At 34.2% G+C, this 11,805-nt stretch overlaps 1 protein-coding gene across 1 annotated transcript in view; it reads left to right on the top strand.

Annotated features, from left to right (window-relative positions):
* LOC123700755 (MYG1 exonuclease) overlaps positions 1 to 11,155 on the top strand; it is a 95,478-nt gene extending 84,323 nt beyond the window's left edge. Inside the window, exon 5 of the mRNA XM_045648075.1 lies at positions 10,945 to 11,155. The gene's annotated coding sequence lies outside the window, so the exon portion shown is untranslated. The remainder of the gene's footprint in view (positions 1 to 10,944) is intronic.
* The last annotated feature ends 650 nt before the right edge of the window (positions 11,156 to 11,805 follow it).

The raw sequence follows: 11,805 nt of genomic DNA, 5'->3' as shown, positions 1-11,805 counted from the left end.
TTACATATGTTTCCAATTTAATTTTTGTTAATTTTTTTTTGTGATTATTTTGGCAACGATACCAAAGCTAAGACACCAATGATGTGTCTCTTCGAAGACTGTGTAATCATAATTTTAATTAATTAGGTGTAAGTACAAAGTGTAAGATTTTTACGGCCTTTCTTCAAAAAGTTCTCTTCTATCTGTCGAACTTTATTGTCTACATAAGATGTCAACACAAAGTTGCGGTTGATGACAGTTTTATATTTCTGAATCGTTATGAAATGCAGTTATGTAATTACGCTTTTTGTAGACAATCTTTCCAGAGATGTCATATTTTTGTAGTAAAACCATTGTTTTATAATTATTAATGAGGAACTTAACCATTTAAAAGTTGGTACAGACGCCTATATCTGTCAATTTAATTAATAGATTTTAACCTCCTAAACAGATTGGGGTAGGTTGACATGCTGGCGTCAGTACACAAATACATAAGTATGTAGGTATATTAAACATTTCCAAATCAGTGTGACTAAATAGTACCTAAATATCATAATTTGTAGAAGAAGAATAAATATTGTGATTGACTCAAGTTGTTTTATTTTAATACATAATATAAACATTTCATAAAATCAGGTATATACAGTCACTGTATATACACAGCTAACTCATTTTGCGCAATACATTTTTATTTGAAACAAGCTGTCCAGCGCGGCTTCACGCACGTAATTTAGCTTGGAATAGCAACAATAAAGTATTATATCTTAAAATATATTTACAGAAAGTATACTACGATCATTATTATTTATAGTTTGTTGTGTAATCTACTAAAAAAAAATATTTCCTATCATTTTTTATAAACACCTGTTTGACGAAAAAAGTGTTTTAATTAGCCCCATTTTACTGTATGTATTAATATCTTAATATAATAATCATACAAAATTAAAATTGGAATAATGATCAAAGTCATGTTGAAAATGTTCTAGAATGATCAAACTCATTTATTCCATATGAGGCGGATTATTATAATAATCTTGAGCTATTTGGGAACCAAACTGCTTCAAATGTTGCAAATCTGCGTACAAAGAGCATTTATAGTGGAATTAAATTATTGTATGACAGCTCAGAAGGCTCAGATTCATCTTCTTGAATCATTATTTTTATTGCTTACCACGTTGAACTATCACATGACTTTCTCTTGGGCCACTAAATGACTGTCGTGCATTTACAGTATTGCAGTTTTAATTTTTATTAATATGCAATTCAGTGACTGGTCTTGTGGCAAAAGGACATTGTTTTCTATAATACCCAGTCAAAAAAGATATCCACTTAAAAATATATGTCCTGTTTCCACGGTCGCTTTTACTATATCTAAAGATGGTTGCAGGTCTTGAATTAACTGAAACTCCTCATTGGTGAAGCTCATATCACTGATTTTTATATCTACTTAAGCCTTTTGGGCACATGTTCGAAGTTTCAGGAATCTTTCTAGCATAGTCGCCAAACTACTCCAACGTGTCTTGCAGTCAAGTAACAGCGCAAGTTCTTTGCCAAATTCATCGTGGACATGTTTTTGCAAGACACAGTCGTTTTTAGTTGGGGAATTTCTGAAGAGTTTTACTACCGTCCTGACTTTTTTTTTATAATGGGTCGAATGTCAATGTTTAATGGAAAAGCGGATCCAGATCCAGCCACTTCAACTATGAATTCACCGTCTGTAACAGAGTCTTCTTCGTCATCAGATAAAACGTCAATATTTTCAAGCATTGAAGAATGCTGATCGACTGCCAAATCCGAGTCCGAGGGTAAGTTATAATTTTTGTTATATAACACATCACAGATGGCCAAATGAATTCCATGAGTATGACATATCTGATGAAATATTGGCAAAAGGCGTCCAATACTCTGCACATGACACTTGCTCCATCAGTGGTCATGGCAAGCACATTATTTTCACAATCATCTAAGGTGAGATTGTATAAAGCCAACCTAGCTTGGATTAAAGAAATACAGACCTCAGCTGGCATAGACCCTTGAATTCGAATTTAACCCAGATTATGGAATATTCTCTCACTTGTGAAAGACTTGTTATGTATATTGATATTAATATATAGGTGGTTGTTAATAGATGTCCACTCATCGAACGTTACACGAACGCACGCGAAATACTACGCGATGTCCTTTGTTTGGAGAAAAATGCGATCTTAAGGATCAATATATTGCCAACTTATGCAGAAGTTATGAAGAGTTATGAGTGGACGAGGCGGCAATTAAAATCGGTTAAAGATTCTCAAAAAGAACCAACTTTTCAAGAAATCGCTGTAATTGTGACTGATAAAATTGAACGATTGTGGGCGAAGGCATCTCTTCCCATCGTTTCACATACAAGAGTGACTCAAATGTTGCAGGCTTTCCACACTGAGGCTGGTTGCAGAGCTTGACCGACCGTCAGTGCGTACGTCAGTCGCGCTTGTCATATGTATGGAAATTCATAAAACCGTTCATAGCTAGATCGACCGTACGCACGCGTATTGTCATGCGCATTAGTGTCATAGTCATACAATTGTTGATGCGTATCGTCAGGACCGACGGTACGCACTGACGGTCGGTCAAGCTCTGCAACCAGCCTAAGTGTAAGAATCTACTGAAATCACATCCAAAAATACCAAAAAAGAATCTAGAAGAATTTCAGCGTACTGGAAACATTCTATTTGATATTAGTGCCTGTAAATGTAAAGAGTTAATGAATTGCACTTGCCTAAAAGAGCGGAAGGTACCGAGAAAAGAATGCGACTTTTTGCTAGCTAGATCAACGTACGTCTCGAAAAATGTTCATTGGTAACGTTGATATCTCGAGTACTGCTTGGTACAAAATCTTAAAAAAAAAGCTACAAAAGCAAGAATACGTTTAAAAACACCAAGCAACCTGCTCTAATACGTCAAACTCCGCCATTCAGCTTAACATCTCAAATTCTACGGATTCCACTGATCCTGAGTGTGACGACAAATACTGCAATTTAACCCTAGCTCACTAAACATATTTCGGTGTTACTTTGTCACTAAACATTCGACTTACAGACGAACAAATTAAAATGCATGTATTTTATTTATTTGTTATATTTAAGTGAAATAATTAACAACATAGCCAAGTTAGTTATCTAAATATTATTATAAGAAATAAGAAGGTCTTTTTTTTTCAATCTTTGCAGTCATTACATGTAGGAATTGTGTGCTCGCCGCAAATTGCCTTTCTGCACGAGTGGCATGAGTTTTTAGTCATTCTGCGTTTTTTATATGGACAAAATCGGCATATTTTGCGTTTATTTGTCCGTCCTTGAGACGTACTAGGAAAAACATCATCGATTTTTAGAATATCTTTTATGTATGTTTTGATATTTTTCCTCAAAGTTGGTGTATTGTACCGCTCCTGCAACCATGGTTCAGTTAGGCCATCTTCCATTTTTTGAATGAAAGTTCTTAGTTTTAATGGTTTTTGACGCAGCCTCACCATGTTAGATACATAAATGACATATTAACCATGCATAAATTTAGAATATTATAAAATATAGCCTAAGGCCACCTATTGGTCTTCCGATTGTTGAGCACACTTGGTCAACTGCGTCGACTGCGTTTTTGGTGCTATTATAGCTGTTGGCGGCCTTCTGGCTGCGTGCTGGTATCCTCGTCAGAGTCTATTATCCTCCTTATACAAAAGTTCTCCCTCTAACATTGAATTCTTGGTCAGAAGACGTATCAGATTATTGTTCACTTTGATCAGTAGCGATTGCTAAATCTCTCTCTAAATTGTCTTCGCCTTCGAAATCTGAGCTACGTAAACCATCCAACTGATGTTCAAGTGTCTCGCCCTCTTTATTGTGGCTGTCGCATTCTTCAAGAATACTCAATATCTTCTCCTGATCTCTCTCTTAATTCATGTATACAATAAAAGGAAGGTTAATTTTTTTAATTCGTATTATTCCAAAAACTATTAAAGGAAACAGTATACATTACTAGCAAAAAGGCAGATAAACTTTCTACAATAAGTATTGTACAACGTTTATTATAAATCGGTATCAATAAACAATAAAAAAATCGATTATTCAAAAATACACCTTTGTTCACATTGCACGCGTAGTCACTACACATTCGTCTGTGAGTCGAATATTTTGCTATAACTCCTGAACTAGAAAGCGTGCGTCCGCGTCGTCTCCACACGGGTCAATAAATTGCCAATCAGGAAGGTACTGAGAGGGGCGGGACGAGAAAGTGTTGGGAACATACCTAAACATCGAACGCGACAGGTGCCGGTCGACTGTGAGACGAATGATTAGTGATCTAGGGTTAAAGAAAATATTGTAACGCCAATTACCAATGCGCAAAGTACTAATTATTCTTTAATTTCCAAAACTTGTGACAGGTATGGAGTATCAGACAGGGCAGGTGCAGCCATAGTCTCGGCAGTTTTGCAAGCAACCAGGCCTGTGTCAGTGGTAGACAAAAACAAGTTACGTAGAGAACGAACCAAAACAACAAAATATTCTGGATAAAGACAGGGTTTCGCAAGTACCCGCTTTATATTTTGACTGTCGAAAAGACAAAACTCTTGTGTTAACAAAAAAGGGGGCAAATATTATCTATACTAATATTATACAGAGGAAAGGTTTGTAATTATGTATGTATGGTTTTCACGCATAAACTACTGGACCGATTTTAATGAAATTTGGCACAGACAATCTTTAGACCCTGAGAAAGAATATAGGCTACCTTTTATTGCGAAATATGTACCACGGGCGAAGCCGGAGCGGACAACTAGTAAGTAAAATTTAAATATCATTATCAACCTCACAAAAACGTTCCCGGAATGATCTTTTTTAGCGATAGCTCACCTTAAAAATTTAATTACGAAAGTAGTAATCAGTTCTATCCTCTGCCAAGTTAAATATGATTAAAACATAAGTTTAGGGATCATTTAGGCTGGTCATCAAAGTAACTAATAGCTGCTTGGTGAATTTATCACAAAACCGAATATACACTGAATAGGTTTAAATGTAATACTGCACTTATGTATTTACTTTTAATTAGTCTTTATTTAGTAAGTAATTCACTCTTCTAGGTTTTATATTAATATACTTAATTCAACAATTAACTAAATTACTACTTCAGTCTTTATAACCAAAATTACATACTTTTGTTTTAAAAAATTAAACAATAGTAAATTACCAAACTTATTTGTCAATAAAATAATGCTCCAGTGAATCGTAGTGTGCAGTGCTGCCAGTGCCAGGTGCTGTTCCAGTTAGTCGGACCAGGGAACCGCTAGTTTACGCTACATACTACACGCCATTACCATACAGATCAACAAAAATAACCTTTTCAAAAAATTGATAAATATTAAAATAATCTACTTAATAATTACATTTATAGTTATTGAAGTATTCCTCTATTATTTCTGACTTGACTGATTGTATTTATTGACTTGGGCCCTTTTGCGGCTAATGTTGTGTGCAACTTTGACTTTAATGCTAGGGTGACGTTCTAGAAACAGTTTTCCCCATTCCCATCCAGGTAAATTGTCTTTAAATGTACTGACTTTTCGTTGTTCGTCATCTAAGTATTTTTTTACAATTATTCTGACGTCTTGCATACCGACAGGGATCCCTAGGTCAGCTAACGCTATTGCATGTGATACGATTGCATTCTCTTCAACTTAAGTTAAAGTTGGCGGTCTACCCACATCTTTTGTGTGTTTTTCTTTTAATTTATTTTTAATTGTGCTCCTTGGTATACCGTAAAGTTTTGCTGCAACTCTTTGAGTCAATACACATTCTTTTATTTTTTTTAAGCATTCTCTCAGGCTCTCTTAAGTATATCTTGTCTTAGTACCGTACTGTCTAGTTCCTGCTTTCGGGCAAGGCTTTTTTCGTGCCATAATTTCGCACTGTGAACGAAAAACAAATAATTGGCAACATCAACAATACATATGAATTTTTTTGGGTAACATTGGCCCGGGTCGAAGTTATTTATTTATTTATTTAACAGTTTTATGTACCATTACATTTTACAAACTATAATATTAAAAGTTACTATAAGTTATAAAGTTACCCAGTTTTACTGTGAAAATATTTTGTTCCAACGAAAATATGAAATTTTCGCCGAAATACTGAAAATAAATGTCCAAAAAAACACTTCAAAATTCAAATTATTTATTTGTCAGAATTGTGGTGATACTAGGTCACATGATTTAATTAATAAAATAGTCCACACAATTCGCCAATAATTGGCATAAAAATTTTTCACGAATACATTACAGATTATATAAATCGTCGGTCGGAATCATTACCGGAATAATTCAAAATATGCCGTTTTTAGAAAATCCAACTTAAAGTTTTTAGATATTTTGAAAGGCAAATTTTGTTGACATAGTTTTTAGTAATCTTGATGTTTGATATGTCTACGTATCGTAAAAAAGCTATAGTTTATTATAAGATTGTTACTAAAAATGCAATAGTTTTAGTTTTTTAGTTATTTGTAATTTTTTGAAATGTTCCAGTAGTGAATTAGAAAAATGAACGAAATTTAAAGATCTAATGGAATGTTCCTGAATGTTCCAGTAATAAAATAGGAAACCTAATGAAATAGGATTATAATCTAATGGAATATTTGTGAATGATCCGGTAATTAAATAAAAACATCAACAATAATTAAGACAAGAAAAAGGTTTATTTATCAAAATGTATTGACTTTCAAAAATCAATGAAAAGGAATGTTTTGATTACTTAACAGCATCATAACAGAATCGGTTAATAAAAATTAATCCCTCTCGAAGTTATCTTCATGTTCAACTATGTTGTCTGTAGCCTCCAAACTTTCGTAATAGTCGCGGTATACGCTAGGAATCACATTAGCATCACATAAAGAAAGTAAGTCTCTTTTCTTTAAGCTCGATATCTTTGGTCGCCTATGGTATTTTTTCTGAAGTTGTGGGTTCACATTTGCTGCATTCAAGCATTTCATCGACGTTCCTGGATTATAGGTGTCGTTATAGAAAACTAAGTATGGAGAAGTAGCTTGCATATAAATTTTTCGTATGTCATTCCATACTACTCGATCACCATCATTGTTAACCGTAAAGTTTTTACCAAACTGTTTTACCAATTCTTTCAAATTTAAAATGTCAGTCCAGTCCAACTCGTGTACTCCATATGGAGTCCCAGTCTTCTTGGCACATTGAATTAATAAAGGAGGAGATGTGATGATGATGAGAATACGCACGCACAGTGAACTCTTCAAACCAACCAAAAACAATTCACAATTGGGTTTTAGGGATCCTACTCGCCTATTGATGCCAAACTGTAAATCTAAACTTTTTCAAAACAATGCTAGTGTGATGTGCATAAAGGTATTTAATCACATTCCTAAAGAACTGCGTGAAATGCCAAAAAATTTAATGCATAGAAAATTGAAAATATGGTTAGTGGAAAAATGTTTTTATTCTTTAAATGATTTTTTTAAATAGTGATATTAATAAAAACGTGTTAATTTTAATGTTATATTTTAATGTATGTATATTTATATAATCTGTATCGTGAAAAATTTGTATGCCAATTATTGGCGAATTGTGTGGACTATTTTATTAATTAAATCATGTGACCTTGTATTACCACAATTCTGACAAATAAATAATTTGAATAATTTGAAAAGTGAAACATGAAATAATGGGATCGAAGTCAGTAACTAGAAATGAAAAGTTATCTCATGCGAGTGAAATAAATTAACTCGCATGAGATAACTTTTTCGATGTATCGAAATACGCGCGCCAAAAACAATTTTTTTTTTTTTGGTCTGTACACAAAATGTCAATATGACACTTGTCAAGTTATAAATGAGAAAACATTTACGAAGATAGCTAAAGAATATATTAAATAAAAAATGAAATACATTTTCTATGCATTGTAAATCAATTAAAACTGGCTGTGTGTAAGTGTGGGCCAATGTTTTACTGAAGGACAAAGTTACCCAGACTGACTGTAAATTATTCAACATTATTCTGCCACTCATCAGCTCGTCTTTGTTGCTGGAAATGGGTTCAACCCGCACACTCGGTTCATCACCATGCCCTTGTTGCTCTGCCATATTACTAGGAGGAGGTAATTGAGCATCCAGTGCAATATTGTGCAGAACACAACATGCAATAGTAACCTTACAGGCATCACCAGGATGGTAATGGAGTGTGCGATGCTTTAGCAAGCATCTCCAACGAGACTTCAGCATACCAAAACATCGTTCAATGTACACCGCTACTCGAGAACCTGGTTCAGCATTTAAAATCCAGGGTATCATCCAACCACGCTTTCTGTGGATATCCAGAATCATCTTAAACAAATAATGTAGTTAAAGTGCGTTTTAACTCCAATCTTTTTATGAGAAACATACAGGGTGTCCCGTAAGTAGTGGACCAACGGGTTGTGGGGAGTTGAGGGACTTATTATCTAACAAAAATACTAAAATTTACTGTCCTAAACTATGGTTTAGGATAAAGTTTTTGATTTATGCTTTATTTTCGGAATTTGATAAAAATATCATCCAGGTAAGCTTAATATGAACTTTTACCATTTCTGTTTTTATTTTATTCTTATTTTTTTGTTCAAGGTTGTTAAGAATACATAAGTCTTCCTAATTAAAATGATACTCATGCATAATTAACAACAACAACAAAATTAGACCAAAAAATAGGTAAAATTTTACGTTTTAAAAATTTACGGACTGAAGTTTGAACAAAGCTGGTGTAAAAAAAATGTATGGTGACCCTGTGAAACTTTATTTTAAAAACTTCTACATCTCATACAAATTACAAAAAGGTATAATTGTGTGGTATAAAGTATTTAAAAACATGTTAAATTGGCGTACAACATTCAAATTAGAAATTATCGGGTAGTCAACTCATTAAGTTATTCCGAGAATTATTGCGTTTATGGGCGCGCGCTGGAATTCTTTTGTATTATTTCTGGCCAATCATAGAAGATACTTGAACCCACTATTATTTTCTTTGACTTTCAACTATTTCAGTGACTTGCTTATAGCTCGGAACTACACGCGTGTTTAGCTTGATCCCGTCATTTCGATATTATTCTTTGTTGAAGTACGCTTGAATTGGATACTGATTTTGCTTGTGATTTGGATGTTGTTCGACTTTGGTTTTTTGAAGAAAAATGCCTAATACATACACTCCAAAATCAGAGCGCAAAGAACCTACGATAATTAGTAGAAATAGGATACGCATATATAATAGATATGCACAACACATGCCTTTTATTGGGAATTTAAGTCTCGGACATCACTTTTAAACAATCGCAGTGAAACAACTGGATTACCTTTACTTCCAAAGGAATTTCTTTAGTCCCCGTATATTTGTTTCATTACGTAGGCTGCAGCAAAGCTCGCTAAAAGTTTTTTTTTTTATTTAACCTAAAACGCTCTTGAAAGAATTGTTGCGGCATTTCATCTATTATCTCCAAACTCCGTCTGGACGCATTTCTTTTTTTGCGCCTGAACCAAACTTCTTCACTGTGGGCAGCTTTTAAAAGTTTTAAAGTGTTAATTTTATGAAAACTTTTTTAAATTTTAAAATCACCAAGAAACACAACACTGAACTTCAACAGCTGATTATAAAATCGCCATATTGTTTCTATTTCTACAAGATGTTAAGGCTTCGTCAGACAGGACGCGTACTTAGCGCGTGTCAGAGCGTTAACTTAACGCCGCGCTATGACGCTAAGATGTGTTGTACTACCATCGTAGAATACCGTCAAACAGAGCGCCGCGCCGGCGCAGTACGCAACGCTCTGTCGCGGCGTTAGGATGCTTTAACGTCGGGTGTTGTATTTTTTTACAAATTTTATTTTAGCGTCAGAGTTAATAGGCGTAAAATAATAATAAAATACTGCATAATGACCGAAAATTTGATAGAATTGGTTAGAAAATATCCATACTTTTATAATACGAAGGATAGTTCATATAAAGATATATCAATGAAGGCAAAATTGTGGGCACAAGTCGGAGAAGAAATTAATGAATCTGGTAAGTAAAAAATTAATTTATTGATTAAAATAACACACAAATTGTTCACGAGTTTCGAATGCTGCAGTCGTTGATCTTCTTTTTGTTGGACGATGAGTTATTAGAGCACGCATAGGTACGTTTTCGTCTTCCGACTCCGGAGTTAATATCGCTGTACCTTGTTTTGTTCGTAAGTAATTATGTAAACAACATGCAGCTTTAATACTATCAATTGCTGTGTCCACATCACAGGTCGTAAAAAAATGCGCCATTTTGGTGCTAATATTCCGAATGTATTAATGTATATGTACCACCCGACGTGCCCGACCGTGCCGACGTGAAAGTCTTTTATTAAAATTCGTTTTTCTTTCGTCTTGTGTGGCTCTAAGGCTCTTGGGAGTGGACGCATCAAATATGTTTTTAAAGCAAAACCTTAATCGCCGATAAGTACAAGAGACCCGCCACGAGCACACCAAGCGAGCGAGTTTTATCAGTCGCAGGATTAACCATTACGACTAAGTTAAGTCCTACTTCAGTCGACAAAATCATATTTGGACACAGTTATGGAGAAAAGACTCAATCCACAATAAATGACTTTGGAGATAATTGCGTTTGAAGTTTCAGATGTAATTTCTCTAACATTAAGTTATATTTTTCAGTATTTTTCTCGTTATTATTAAGAAGATATTATCTTAAATTTGAATTTGAACAATTAAATGACACATTATTTAATTGTTCAAATTCAAATTTAAGATCTGTTTTATAGCACGCATCATGTCTTGAGACATTTTATTACGAAGATCTTCCGCTCTCATTTGATTAATATCTCTTTGCTGGATCAACCGTTCTGTTTCTTCCAGTACACAACACGTCTTAATTTCAAGGGCTAATGAATCGCATTTCTTGCAGGTATCCTTCTTCAAAGCTTTACAGCGAAGATTGAAACTCGTATAAAATACGCGCTTTAGGGTAGCAAACGAGACATATTTCTTCTCGCTGCCGTACACTTTTTTTAATTCTGTTAGGCCGATTCAGAAGAGCTGGAACGTCAACACATTAACACATTACACATGTGTAGTGTGGGGCGTGACGTCACACTGCATACGCATCATGAAAAGTCTGCCCGTCATGTGTGAGTAGTTGAGTTCTGTGAACATGCCCACTTTCCTTAAACTCAAACTCAAACTCAAACATTTATTTATTCAATTAGACTTCTTCGAGAAGCACTTTTGAAACGTCAATACATATTTTTAACATTTACCACCGATTCGGAAAGCAGTATCTATGGAGAAGAATCGGCAAGAAACTCCATAGTTGCTCTTTTAAATCATTTCAGTATTACAATTTAATTTTACAAAATATGTAAGTCACTGTACGTATATATCATAATATGCCAAAGAACTGTCCTGTGGTTTTTACGCGACAACCCTCCATGGGTTTTTATCTTCCATATATTCCTTAATGCTGTAATAGGCTCTCTGAACTAATACGTTTTTTACATAATTTTTAAATTTAGCACTACTAAACTCTTTAATACTATGAGGAATTCTGTTGTAAAAAAGTATACCATGGCCCATAAATGAATTTTTAACTTTAGCTAACCGGTAAAATGGCATTTCAATTTTATTTCGGTTCCTTGTGCCATAACGGTGTCTATCTCCTACTCTTGTGTGTAAGTCTGCGTTTTTGTGTACATATAAAATATTATTAAATATATACTGTGATGGTACTGTGAGGATACCAGTATTCTTAAAGAGATCTCTTAGTGAG

The sequence above is a fragment of the Colias croceus genome, chromosome 20, assembly GCF_905220415.1.
Source record: "Colias croceus chromosome 20, ilColCroc2.1".
Lineage (NCBI taxonomy): Eukaryota > Metazoa > Arthropoda > Insecta > Lepidoptera > Pieridae > Colias > Colias croceus.
This window is presented reverse-complemented; position numbering and strand designations above follow the sequence as displayed.